The 15,254-nt window shown below is 41.1% G+C and overlaps 2 pseudogenes; one reads left to right on the plus strand and one right to left on the minus strand.

The window, feature by feature from the left end:
• Positions 1-8,499: 8,499 nt before the first annotated feature.
• Positions 8,500-10,693, minus strand: LOC117558755 (annotated as a pseudogene).
• Positions 10,694-12,008: 1,315 nt separating this feature from the next.
• Positions 12,009-13,357, plus strand: LOC117558754 (annotated as a pseudogene).
• The last annotated feature ends 1,897 nt before the right edge of the window (positions 13,358-15,254 follow it).

Below are 15,254 nucleotides of genomic sequence, written 5' to 3' on the forward strand. Positions count from 1 at the left end.
TGATTTTGATGGGCAATGTACAAGCTGAGGTTTTTACCCACTGTTGTGAGGTCTGCATGTGTCCATGCCACATAAAGGAATTCGGCCAGTGCTTCCTTATTTTTTCCGTCAGAGAGAAACTTCTTCCACTGGGTTGGAGTTCTCTGATCTGGGCTGAAGATTGTTATTAGTTGTGACCCTGCATCAGCTCTACGGGACCGTTCTAGGCTTTTGATGCTGATGGGTGGATACCGGTCAGTGACAAAATCAATGCGTGTACACTTGTGATGCAAAGCAAGTTGGAGTATGCTCTGCAGTATGGTCTCTGCAAGCTCTCCAAATGTTGCTGGTCTGGATGGCATGGCCTGCATGACTGCCATGCCATCAAAAAGAATGGCACCACCTATTGGAACTTTGTCAACCAAGCACTCTCCACCTTTGCTCTGCATTAGATCCATGAGAGCTGATTTGTTTGTTTTGGCAAGTGAACCATCAGCACTTGCTAATGGATATGACACAGTTCCCAAGGAATATGACAGAATTTCCCTCATTTCAATTTTCCTGCTCTGGCCAAGGATGAGGAGCCTGGAAAATAACTTCTTGTCAGCACGCAAAATCACTTCCTTGCCTGCTGCAGATTTTTTGGGGGGCTTTTTCTGATCACTGAGAGTCTTGAGTTTTTGTGATATTATGGGGGCAAATATGTCAACTATTTTGGATAACAGTCTCTGCTCCATAAACTCCTTTACAGCATTTTCACCCTTTTCTGAGGCAACAAGCAAATCCTTTGTGATTTCTCCTGTTGCTACTCTTCCAGAGCTAAGACACACAATGCCGTCTTGGTGTACATCAAAAGGGTTGAGCATGGAATCAATAGTGTCCAAGATTCTACTCACAGCCTTTGCATCAGCAGAGATGCGTGTCTTGTCCAGGTCTTTTCTTGTCCGTAGCTCAGGAGATATCCCTGCCATTGATTCACACTGTCTTGCTATCGCGGCTCTTTCATGCTGTGACAGTATCCAGCGATACACTGCAGACCGATTTTGTGTGATCCCTGTCCAGCCACCTTTGGTCTTGGCATCTCTGTTAAGCGTTTGCTCAATAGCCTGGTCGCAAGCAATGGAGGCAAATCCATGAACACTTTGTCGCTGGACAGTCCACTGGCCTTTCACATTCATGTCACTGTGGTAAGAGGGATGTGTGACAGGCAGATTCATCATTTCCAGCCAGTATGCAGGTAAATATCGAGCGTAATTTACTCTATCGTAGGCAAAAAACCATGGCATCATTAACCGGACGGTTGACAGGTGAAGCTGCCAGTTTGATTCTCGCGTTGCTCTCACAAACAGGAGGAGTAGCTGCATCATGTCAATGTATGAGCTCCAGAAAGCAAATGTTGCATTCTCTGTACTCCTCCTCTGCACAAAGTCTGCATATTTCGAGCACATATTATCAAACCTCTGATCTGCACTCAAAACATCCATCAATCTGTCTGGAAAGGCACATTCCATCTCAGTGATGACATCCATGCACGCAGCTCTCTCTTGGGGTGGCAAGGAGTCCATGAAGGTGATAAACCGGATGCGCTGCAGACTCTCATATAGAAGTTTATGAGCCCTCATGCTGCGATTGTAGTGATGGCCATTGAGTACCCCATTGATGGATCCTGGGGCAACAACTTCAGATTCAATGAGGATATCTTGCAGTCCTGCATCTCCGAACCTTTTGCCTAGAATACTCAGGTAGGACATGCATGTATGGAATTCACCTAGTCTAATCACTAGACGCTTTGTAAACTCAACATCCTTCCAGCGTATTTGCTGTGCTTTGGCATATATAGCCTGGTCAAACACTAAAACTATATGATCCAGTTCTAGCTGGTCAGCAATCTGGACACTTCGCTTCAGGATAGTGTTGACTGTTGACATCTCTGTTGGTGAGGCTTCAATGACTGGAAGATAATACAATGCGGACTTCTGCAGAGTGTTTTCATCCTGAAGCAGTGTATGGAACCCTGTCCAGCTTGGGATTGTACAACTATCCGTACATGTGGACTTCACAAAAGCATATGCCATTTCAGCTTGTGCAGCAAAGTGGGTGTCCATTCTGCATGTCGCTGACTGCACTGGTTGACACAAGTTCTGTGGCCCTTGCCTTTTGGACTGATGGTAAGGTTGTATAGGCATTGGGGGGGGGGCTATGATGAGGTAACTCCCTTTCTCAGTGGCTGTCTGATTGCTGTGGACATAGGCTCGCCGGGCACACTCTGGAGCATAATTCCATTTGTATGGTGAGTAGTTCCACGACCCGATAGTGTCTCCTCACCAAAGTCAATGTTATCCCACACAAGTGTTGTGGGTGTCCGCTTTGAGAATCCCTTCGGTATTTTGTCTCTGCCTTCTACTAGTGTCAGTTGGGCAAGGCTAGTGTCTAGACTCAAAACTGTGTCCCATGATGCACAATGTCCCAGTCTGTTAAGCAGTGATACAATGCGTGATGATCCAGTTAAATGTCGAACAGTTAAACCTAAAGCCAAGGACTTGGGTGTCTGCTTGCGGCCCTTGGAAGCAAGGTACACAATGTCTTGACAAACAGACAACACTTTCAAATGTACGTCATCATCAATGTTGACATAATGATCCAGTGTTGGCTCCTCAGTGGAACCTATAATCCAGCTGAGCAGATTGTATAGTCCAATGGGGGACAACAGTTTGAGATTCAGTGACATTTACATTTCAGAAGTGGGAGGCCATGGGCATGACATGCCAGGAGTGTCACTAAGCAGTCTTTTCAAAAACAACGCTGCTGTATACAGTGTCCTTGTGTCCTCATGTGTTGTTTGGCACTTTGTTCTCCCTGTTCATTGTCGCTGTCTGTCTGGCTCAATTCACTGGACTGTGTTGTTTCCGTACCGGATGATCTGGTAGCATGTCCACGAGTGCAATCCTTTGACAGAGTCTCAGCAAAAACCAGTTCGCAGACGTTTGCGCTTGGTGGGCATGTGAAACGCTAGCTGAGGGAAATCTTGAGCCAGCCTCTTCTTCAACAGATCCTGTCTGTAACACAACAAACAGTGACAATTACGAGTCACAGGAGTACCATCAAAAGCAGAAGTGGTGGAGGTGATACAAGACATTACAGACTAGAACCTATCTGCCATACAGCACATGTACACCCAAAGAAGCCAAATAAGGCCCACATCATCACAAACAACACTACACACTACACATCATGGGGGTTTCTCCAAACAGGCCTGTCATACACATTTTGTTTAAAGCTGGCCTTGCACATGATAAATAATAAGACTTGTATTACATTGCAGTTACCTGTAGTTTGAAGCATCAACACCTTCGTTTGCTTCACCATGTCAATGAAGGCTGCCTCAGCTGGCCCATTCTAAGCACCTCATTGTTGACAAGCAGCCTCTGGCGGATGATCCTCTCACAGAACAGCTTGTAACTGGCATCAAACATTGCCTCATCCCTACAACACATGAATGAGAAGTAAATAATGGATAAATGAATAAGTGTTGTGATTGTGTGCACATATAACAGAAGGAAATTGGATGTTTACTTATAATGTTAAGTATGTGTATGTGTATATATATATATAGCCATCGCCGACACACACCTGGACTTCAGTCTGGTGGTAGTGCAAATAGGTAAAGCAATCCAAGGAGAAATAACTTACTGTTCTGTCTCTGGTTTGTCAGGTCTCAGCAAAAACATGGTGTACTGACTGTAACAGCTTTTGTGGTAGCCGCACCTCCAGAGCCACACAGTCTTTGTCTTGATATGTAAAAGAACACTTTGGTCATCTTTCTTCTCAGCAGCTTTCTGCAATTTGCCTAAACGGAAAAAAAGGACAACTCAATGAGTTTGTTGACGTATCTCTCACACATAATTGTACCTTTCAGTTATTCAACCACAGAGAATGTGTGTGTGTGTGGTGTGGTGGTGTGTGTGGTAGTGTGTGTGTGGTGTGTGGGTGGGGGAGGGGGTTTGCTTACCTGACTTTTAATGTTTTCAGCCTTACACAGTTGATCCCTTGTCGCTTGCCTGCTTTGATGATCATTTTCTCCTTCATCTTGCATATAATGCACTAGGGCAGGAAGGACGGGGCCAGAGCCTGCGATTGGCAGGCCTGACCTTGATCGTAGCTTCTCTGTTTGGCTTCGGTACGTGCTGCGAGACGTCGATGGGATGGGCTCGACCTCAAGGTCCTCCCTAACGTCTTGATCTCCCTCACGTGCGAGCCGTCTTTCCACCTTCGTCATGGCCTTTGTGTCGGTAAACCTTATGTAGCATGTGTGGTTGGAAGCCAGCGTCCCTCAGGAATATCTTCGAACTCGAAATCAAGACAGGGCTTGTGGTTTCAGCCACCACGTTCCGAGAGTCTCCCTTCAAGCCGAGCGACCGTTGTAAGCTTGTCCTGTACGTATTCCATCTGTATTGGTAAAACAATCACCTTTTCGTGCTTCACAGACGTAATATGCATGTAACAATGTTTGTGTGTTGATAATTTTGACTTTTTGAGACTTTCTGGTGCGTTTTCCTCGTTTACGTGCCTCGAAGAATTGACAGGAATTTTAGCGACAAACTTTTTTTTGGTGGATAAGCATGACTCGTTCTTTTTTATGAACTAAAGATTGTGTAGTTCCACTTCTGTGGAGCAGGATGAAACGATAACAGGGTTCACCTTATGGCCCAATGTGCATTGCGGCTAAAACATCCAATCACCGAGCTTCAAGTTCGATGTTTTAACCTATCAAAACCTCTGAAAAAAGAAATGGGAAAAATGGGAAAAAAACAAAAGCATTGTATACAATTTAAACCAATTCATTGTGTGTGATTAACAAGGATAAACTGATGTTTTTAGTGGATGAGTACTGCAGATATAGCTTTAAAATCATTTGACAGTGGGGGCAATACGGTTTTATTATGAAAACTTCGAGACTGGAAATACTGGTGTTTTCACCCCGTGAGGGTTGACGCTAACTTTACATGGACGCTGCTGTTAGACGTTCTCCTGGCGAGACCTCAAATCATCTTGGTAATATCTATCAAACTATAGATCCTACACATCCACTGGACGTGGATTATAAAAGTACAATATACACTTCTCACTAGAAATCTAATCAAAACTAACTTGACTGTCATGATGACAGAGAAGTTGAGGGTAAAATGTTAAGCAGAACAATTTCCATTTTTAATCCACTTAATTTATCTATAAGCTATAAATACATAATATAATTATGGTTTGGATGCCAAATAAAGGATTTAGCCCTAGAAAAGTATGTATTGGTATGAAGCCGTACATTATGATGCTTGATATAGCACCACTTTGTCAAACTCATCTCTAAATAAAAACATCAATCATTTAAATTAGGTTGCTATGGAGTCATTTCTCACAGTGAGTGTTTCTGCTCCTTTTATTTTGCCTCTAAAAAAACTAAAACATTTGCGACTCATAACTTTGTAAAGGTTTGAATCCACCTCTCAAAGTTGGCTTGTGTTTCTCGGTCGGATTGCACAGGTAAACAGGTCCCCTCTATATTTAGATGTGTGCTCACTGTATCTCACAGCTGTGGGTTTCTCAGCATCTGTTACCTAAAAACTAAATTCAGATAGGAAGGGAGATCTGAGAAAAGGGAGATCTGAAAAAAACAAGGTATCTTTATAAACATTTTTAAAAGTCACTTTTCAATAAATAGCTAGAAAGAAGTTGGAGGAAGTCCTCAGATTCTTCACACGAAGGTATCAAAACAACAATGAAATAATACTGCTGTCAGTAACATTTAGTTTAAGTAGATAAGTATTTCTAGACAAATGGATGTAATGTATCAAAAGTAAAAGGTACACATTGTACAGAATAGTCCATACTAGAGTATTAAGTTGAAGAGTCCAGAAATATAAAACTTTAGAGTTGTTGTGAGACAAGTTACAGCTTAATCCTTTTTATTAGTAAATGTTGATTTCATGTGAATCCCAGCATATCTTTGCACAACTCTTCCCTAAATATAGTTTTGCAGCCATATGAAATACTTTTGTGGTTAAGCATAGTGTTTTAATCTATAATAATGCAAAGTAAATATTTTTTGTAATACGAAATACAGTAAAATATTTAGTTTTTCAAATGTAGTGGATTAGAAGTATGAAGTAACATTAATGGTACATAATTAAATTAGGTTGATGTACATGTGGCTCTAACCCACAGCACCTCACACTCAGTGACATTGCACTAATTTACAATGTATTTATTTACTATCGATTACATCTGTATTTATCTATATATGTTTAAACCCTGCACCTCATATTAGTTCTGGGAATTAATTGAAAACTATGCGCTTTGATTACTATGTATTTGCACTTTCTGGTTGGATGCAAACTGTATTCCGTTGTACTCTGTGCAATGACAATAAAGTTTAATCTAATATACATTAACATTATCCTTAAGTACAGTATTTGAGTAAATGTCAGAAGTTAGAAAGCACTTTGCAACAGGAAAATGTAAGAGCTTATATATTATGCATTACTAAGAACATGTTAAAAATGATAATGGCACAAACTACTGCCGTCAATGCAATACAACACAAGTACTTATATTGGAAACAAGAGGCAAGGCAACCAAAACTAAATAAGTAAACTAAACAATTATTAAAGAAATACCTAATAACACAAAAGATACAAATTCAGCAAGCCTGAGTTGTTTCACAGAACAGATATAATTTAGAATAATGGGTCGTACATTGTTCAGCCCCCACTGGGCATATGAAGCAGCATTTTGTATTTATTTAACCACTATTAATGGTCTTATATTTATAATATATATATTACAGAACTGTTTTTTTTGTTAATGCAGATAGAAGAGATGGTGAAGTGATGACTCATTTATCAAATTAATAATAATAACTTTATGGAAATACTTTTTGAAAGTTGCTTTCCTTGATATATTAATATTTTATAACTTTATTAATTGTCCGTTCACAATTCTTATCTCCGAGACCTGCTGAAAACCTCAAAAGATTGTTTAGACAAGTCATCTAATTAAGTTCTATTAATTAGACAAACCATATTTAATAGTGATACAATAATAATTGCAAAAACAAAACAATGGTTTATTTCAAACCCTTTTTCTTATTTTAATATTTAAAAAAAAAATTGTTATAGAGTCCACATGAAAGAAATGTGTGCATTTGTTTCTTTATTAGTCCACATTGGGTATAGCCAAAGTGCTGTACATACAGTAAAAATACTTTACAATAAGGACACTTTACAACAAATACAACAGCACAGTTTGTACAGAATATCAGTATGAGAAAACGACACCCTCTGTCCTTAGACCCTCACATCGTACAAGGAAACACTTCCAGAGAAAACCCACAGTTTAAAGGGAACATGGGAGAAACCTCAGGGAGAGCAACAGAGGAGGGATCCCTCTCCCAGGACGGACAGACGTGCAATAGATGCCGTGTGTAAATTGAAGAGATAATACATTTTACAGCATATAGACCGAATGTTAGGAAATGCATGTGTCTGTAATAAGAAGATGAATCCACGAGGATGTCAACAATCCTGTGGGAGCCATCAGGGAAGCAGTATGATGAGAGTCAGGCAGGACCGCAGAGACAGGTTCAGCAACGACTCGAAGTCCAGGACTCAGATCCAGGACTCAGGATAGAGGATCCAGGACACAGGATCCAGGACTCAGGATCCAGGACTCAGGACACATGACTCACGATAAAGGACACAGGACCGCAGCAACAGGATCAGCCACGACTCGAAGTCCAGGACTCAATCCAGAACTCAGGATAGAGGATCCAGGACACAGGACCGCAGCAACAGGATCAGCCTCGACTCAGGCTCCCGGCGTAGATATAGACACAAAAGAAAAAAGAAATTTGGGGGAGGCTGGGTTAATCGGAACATGAGAGTACACAGGTACAGACAGACAGAAGGAAAAAGCAAGGCGTCCCCCGACAGTCCGAGCCTATAGCAGCTAAACTAACGTGTCTACGTACATGCATTCCCTTAGGATAGGTTGAGGGATAAGGGGTAGCAAGTAAGAAATAAGGAACGGAGGTGGAGAGAAGAAGTAAGGAACAGAGGTGGAGAGGCACATGCAGGGAACAAGGTCGGATCCCCGCTGGAACCTTAATTGGAATTGGTGAGAGGTAAGGGCAGTATATAAAGCACCCAAAGATCAGGTATACTTTCAAATAACCACTACTGATGGTCTTACATTTATAAAGTTGTTTTGCAGCATTGTTGTGCTACGAGTGAAAAGTAACCTACGTTTAAATGATGATACAAGGGATGGGGAAATTATAGTTAATTAAGAATAATGTGTCCTTCATATCAACTCTACAACTAAAAAAAAAAAGTATTATCTTAATATTTAATTACATTTGTTTTACTTTCTTATAGAAGTTATGGCAAAGTTAAAATTGCATCAACTAGAAATACCATTTAAATTAAAGGAACAAAATATTGCAAAGACAAAACAATGATTCATTTCAATCAATTTATTTATTTCACTATAAATCCAGCAAAGACAGTTAGAATTAAGACAGACAGTATATGCGTGTCTGCTGTGGAGGTTGGATGGTGGAGTTAATAGGTGGCCATTGTGTTGTGCAGCCACTCAGTCTGCACACACACCTGAAAATAAAAATATATCAGTCAGTTTGTTGCAGTGAAATATGACATACTTTAAGGAGTGTGATATTTCTATATTTTTAGGAGATGCAGGGAGGTTACCTTGGAGACACCATGGTGGTTCTTCTCTGCACACCCGTAGCCCCAGGACACAACACCCTGCAGCTCACCGTCACACACCACAGGACCACCAGAGTCTCCCTGAGAGATGTCATTTTAGAGAGTTAAAAAAATGTAGTCCAATTAGAAAATAAAGCAGTATAACCAGACCTGCTGCACCACCACACCCCTTCCCGCTGCCTCCGCTCATCAGAAACCAACCTCCTATCCATCCCCACCCGCAGCAATCACCGGACCTGGGGGGACAGAGCCTTCTCCGTCGCTGCCCCCTCCCTCTGGAACTCACTCCCACAACCCATCAGAGACTGCACTGACCTCACCACCTTCAAAACACTTACAAAAACTCACCTCTTCAATCTGGCTTTTAATGCGTGATTGTTTTTGTATTATTTGACTTTAACTTTAACTATATATTTATTTGTTGTTCCTTTATTTATTTTATCTTCACTATATCTGTAAAGCGTCTTTGAGCACCTGTAAAAGCGCTAACAAATTAAATCTATTATTATTATTATTATATAAAGTCAATCAGAGATACACACCTGGCAGGAGTCCTTGCCTCCCTCCAGGTATCCGGCACAGAACATGGTGTTGTCGGTCATGCCGGGGTAGGAGTTATCACAGTCTTCATAAGAGAGGATGGGGACGGCAACACACTGCAGCCTGTTGCCGTCAGCAGCTGCAGCAATGCAACAACAGAGAGGGGTGCAGCGGCTTGTAGTAGATTACGCTTTTTTAGACAGTGTCAGACTGTAGCAAAGAAAACCATTTTACTAGAAGAACAATATTATCAATCAACCATTGGTTCAATCTTTTGATCATATAAACCTGGAACAGCTCTCTTTAACCCTGAAGGACTAAATTATTCCTGCAGTACATCCAGAGCTGATATTTCTACCCCAGCCTAGCTAGACTTTCCCTACAAAAACAGAACCACTCTTCTTGTCTCCTGTCCATGTCATTTGTCATTTGTTGACACTTTTATCCAAAGCGACTTACATACATTCAGTACAGTGGACAATCCTCACAGGAGCAATTTGGGGTGAAGTGTCTTGCCCAGGGACACAAGGAAATGCTGACTGCAGTGGGACTTGAACTTGCTATCCTCTGAAGTCCAGCACACCATCCACTGAGCCACAGCCTCATATAACCCAAGTGATGTTTTTTTGTGATTATTTCTTCAACATGTATAGTATTATGCATGTTTGTTGTCAATACTTTTTCTTTTGTAAACTTTTTTGATATCCATTGTGCAATTAAATAATAGAAAAAAAATAAAAAAAAAAATGACAGTTTCAAAAATGTAAGCTTGTCTGAACTTTTTCTACTCACTGGAGCTCATTGTGTTTCCCCAGCTGGAGACGGTGCACATGGTGCCAGCGGGGGCACAGCTGCTGGGCAGAGCCACGGGCTGCATGTAGGCTACTGGTTGAGGGTGGCGGGCTTGCTCAGCTTGATCAGCATGATGTCATTCATGAGGTGTAGTGATCATAGTAGGAGTGTGTGATGACACTGAGGGAGCTGATGAACTGCTCGTTTCCCTCAGTGACTCCGATGTGATGCTCTCCAATACGCACCTCAATGCGACTAAGAGAGAAGTTGGTGATTAATGGGGGCTTGTTTGTTTATTAACGCATCAGATGAATATTAATGGCTTTAAAGTGCTTACGACTTGTAGCAGTGAGCAGCAGACACCACCCAGTTCTCGTTGACCAGGGAGCCTCCACAGAAGTGGTACCCAATATTCAGAGACACCTGATGGGGCTCACCGACGATTTTGTCATCTTCCGCAGCAACTAAAAACAATTAAGACATCAATAAGAGAGCCAACATGCTAAATGAATACTGCTGTACCGTAAATATATAATAAAAGTGTATGATGCATTAAAAACAAGCTACTCAGCTCCAATGAGCAGAACAAAGACCAGGGACTTCATGGCTGCAAAGTTTAATCCAGTCAGTACACTTGCATTCATATTTTATATCTCTTCCAAGCTGCCCGATTGGTCCAATAGTTGCCAATGAAAATAAAAGTTGATACACTGGCCGCCAGGTGTAGGTGGTTCATTTCAGGTGACTGATCTTAAAGAACTTTGACTGAAAAAAAAGTACCCTAAAATAGCTGTAACAGCTGGATTATTCACAGAGAGCCTTTGCTCAAGGCCGACTCGCATATCATCAGTAATGTAGCAGTGAGTCAGGATATCATCAAGAGTGCATGAGGCTTAACAAAAAAAACTGGCATATAATGAGTGTACAGTTAATAATGAAATTAATGTTTTACAGCCATTTCTTGTTCATGTTCAGTGCAGAAAAATAACAAATTCTTGTATGAATATTGATTTTTTTTTTAACATTTAACAGTCAATGCCAATCCCTTTTGTGTATCAGCTGACCTGGTCCCTGAATCGGCCACTGTATAAGCCAATATCTGTCAAACACTTATATTCTGCAGTGACACGTACAACTGAAACACTGCCATTCAAGCACATCTTTAAAACTGAGCATCCTATCGCAAATGCCACCGTTCAACAACAACAACAACACACTCTAGTTTCCAAATCTTCCCAAACACATCATGGATTTTGAATCTTCAGACTGCACCTGTTCTTGTTAATCTTCTTCATGTCACTCATGCATATTTATCATGTTAAATTGAAGCTGCTCTGCTGTTACATCAAAGCAGCCAAATGTAACTCAGGTTGATTCAAGCTTCACCAGCAGCAGATTTGCACAGAATTCAACACACAATTGACTGCGTTATTGTGCAGAATTCTTCAATATTAAATGGTCTTTTATACTTCCATGTAATGATCTTAATTGTTAAATAACACTTTTGACCCTACCATCTTTTATAATGCAAGTCAAATGCAGTTTTTTGAGTATATTTTCTGATAGTAATTGTGATCGAGTGAGTGATTAATTTTTTTTGTGTTTGCATCTTGTCTCTTCACTTTATCAACATTTTGTTAGGGTCATTCTATCTAAAGACACGTGGTTTGGTTTTCTTGTGAAAGCCAAATCCAATAACTGTGGTTGTGAACAAAACCATCTGCACACCAGCGAATGTAAAAGTTGTATAAAGAATACAATTTCCTGGCAGGCAGTATATCGACCACAATACCTGGAGTTACTTTTCCCAGAGCCCTGATTGGTCACAAACAACATTTGGGGCGTGTACAGGATGGAAAGATGAGCATATAAACCAGGTCTGCAGGTGAAGGCTATCATCGACAGAATCACTCAGCAACCATGAGGTCTCTGGTATTCGTTCTGCTCATCGGAGCTGCCTGTAAGCATATATTTCCCTGCTGTGTTTTAATAATTTAATTTAATTAAAATAAAAGTCACTTTTTCTAACTATTGAGTCTTCTGTGTGTTTTATCAGTTGCGACGGAGGAGGACAAGATCGTCGGAGGGAAGGAGTGCACTCCCTACTCCCAGCCCATCAGGTGTCTCTGAACTCTGGCTACCACTTCTGTGGAGGCTCCCTGGTCAACGCGAACTGGGTGGTGTCTGCCGCTCACTGCTACAAGACGTAAGTCACATCTCATATTACGAAGACAAGATTTTGACTACTTTTAACAGGCATTATGAAACTTAATTGCCACTCAACCGCTATTTCCCCAGCCGTGTGGAGGTTCAGTTGGGAGAGCACAACCTTAGAGTCACCGAGGGAAAGGAGCAGTACATCAGCTCCTCCCGTGTCATCCGTCACCCCAACTACAACGCCTACAACATCGACAATGACATCATGCTGATCAAGCTGAGCAAGCCCGCCACCCTCAAACCAGTACGTGAAGCCTGTGGCTCTGCCCAGAAGCTGTGCCCCCGCTGGCACCATGTGCACCGTCTCCGGCTGGGGAAGCACCCAGAGCTCCAGTGAGAAAGACCTACATTTTAACAGCTGGAGTTACACTATGTTTTCATTTTCTTTGTGCTATTCTAACCCTTTTCCACCCTCTTTGTTGATGTGTTACAGCCGCTGACAAGAACAAGCTGCAGTGCCTGAACATCCCCATCCTGTCCGACAGGGACTGTGATAACTCTTACCCCGGCATGATCACTGATGCCATGTTCTGCGCTGGATACCTGGAGGAGGCAAGGACTCTTGCCAGGTGTGTAACAAAAACACTACTTTTCATATTCCATTGCACCAATCCAGAATATTATTACATTTCTTCACAAATGAATTCTCTCTCAGGGAGACTCTGGTGGACCGTCGTGTGCAACGGTGAGCTGCAGGGTGTTGTGTCCTGGGGCTACGGATGTGCTCAGAAGGACAACCCCGGTGTCTACGCCAAGGTAAACCCAAAAGATCTCTACAATAGATGATCTATCTGCAAAATAAACTATATTTTAATTTTGGAATTCAAAGTTTAATCTTCCTAACAAACCTCACTGTTTCTCCATTCACAGGTCTGCCTCTTCAACGATTGGCTGGAGACCACCATGGCCAGCTATTAAGTCTGATCCTGCGACCATTTTACTCTGCTGCCTTTCTTCCATCATTCCATCTTTCATCATAACTCCACCATTGTTGTTGAGTTTTGAATAATGTGCAATCTGAGTAAACAAAATCATATACCTTGACTTTTAAATCGTGTTTTCCTCAGTTTGTTGTTTGTGTTTGTGTACATCATATCTTCTTCAGAGTAGTATAATGTTTACTGGGATTTTTGGGATACAGTAAAAACAAGGCAATTACTACTTATCTTGTATATAAATATAGATACAAAGGTTTAAACTCCTAAATTGATTTATTTATCAACAACAATACATATTTGTCCAGTGTACCTTATTATTAGATTTAGATCTTCAGCAACTGGCTGGGGAACACAACTAAGGGATCCAAACAAGCAAATTCATTCCAACAGCTCAACATAATCTGGATCCATTAGTAATATGACAAATTAACAATTTGGAATAATATCCAAGAATGAATTATAAAGCTGGAGTGTGAAAAAAACATCACAGGGCCAATACCAGACCACCAACTGGTCCAATCCATCCCACTGGATGACTTGTGGCAGGTATTGCCGATAAGATTGTCGATAAGATCTCAAATGCTTAAGTACAGTTTACCGGACCACTATCGTTGCAAATTGGACTGCATTTTTTCAATTTCTGTGCTTTATTGCCATGCCATGCCGTGGGTTATTAACAGGATTGCAACAGTTCACATTGCGAGTATAATAATTCTCTCTCTCAGCGGGAAATATCACATTCCTTAATGTATGTATGTTACATCTGTCGTTAAGCGAGATCTAAAAAAGGGGGAGCAGGTCTGATTGGGGGTCAAATCGTACCACAGCCTGGGAGCTGCTACAGCAAAAACCCTGTCCCCCCACTGGTTCAACCTCGACCTCCAACTACAAGGAGAAATATCTCAGTAGACCTCAGTGACCTTGAGGATGTATAGGATTGTAGAAGTTCTGCCAGGTAAGGTGGGCCAAACCATTAAGAGCTTTGTAGGCAAACAATACCATTTTAAATTTGATTCTAAACTTTATCGGTAGCCAGTGTAGAGATGCGAGTACAGGTATAATGTGCTCATGCATTTGGTTCTCGTAAAATGGCGTGCAGCACATTCTGAACAAGCTTTGAGCGGGTGATGGTGGGGCCTGGCTAAATCCAACATAGAGGGCATTACAGTAATCAATCAAGTTTAATAATCTAATCCGGATCAATCTGTACACCCAGATTAGTAACAGTGGGTTTCATATAGGGATTAGAGAATCAAGCACAAGTGGGGCATTGGGGCCTCCACTGGGTCCAAACATTATCACTTCTATCATTATTTTTTATTAAAATGGAAAAAGTTCAAGGCCATCCAGGCTCTGATGTCCTGCAGACAAACAGACAGGCATTGAAAAGAGCTGATTCTTTCATTTTCAGGGGCAATACGATTTGGGAATCATCTGCATAAAAATGAAATGAGACGCCATATTTTTATGATAACGCCCAGGAGAGAAGGTACGGGGGAAATAAAATGGGCCCAAGCATGGAGCCTTGGGGTACCCCTATTTGTCTTGTCAATGCAATTTAAAGTTAGACTTATAACAAGGAGTAAATATACAAACAAACAAAATTAAAACAATACAGTTTTATCCATTGTTCATGAGTTGATGTTGAGGATACATACATCTAAAAACGTATACAATTTAAAATATATGATTTTTCTTAATAATTATCACTTCACTTGCACTTGTATTAATAAATATGTTTAACTCTTAGAGCAGCAGAACATTGCTGCAATATAACCTTATAAAAGAGAGACCATCAGTGGTTAAAGTAAAAGTATATTTGATTTTCTTCTTCATTTGGGTGCTTTGTATGCCCAATGTGGACTAGGGCTGTGCATCTTCACTGGTCTCACGATTCGATTCGATTACGATTATCAGGTCAACGATTCGATTCAATTCGATTATCACGATGCATCACGATTCATACCAATGCGTTGCATCCTCAATTTTCTATATTACGCACATGGCTTAT

This window comes from Gymnodraco acuticeps, unplaced genomic scaffold (assembly GCF_902827175.1).
Source record: "Gymnodraco acuticeps unplaced genomic scaffold, fGymAcu1.1, whole genome shotgun sequence".
Classification (NCBI taxonomy): Eukaryota; Metazoa; Chordata; class Actinopteri; order Perciformes; family Bathydraconidae; genus Gymnodraco; species Gymnodraco acuticeps.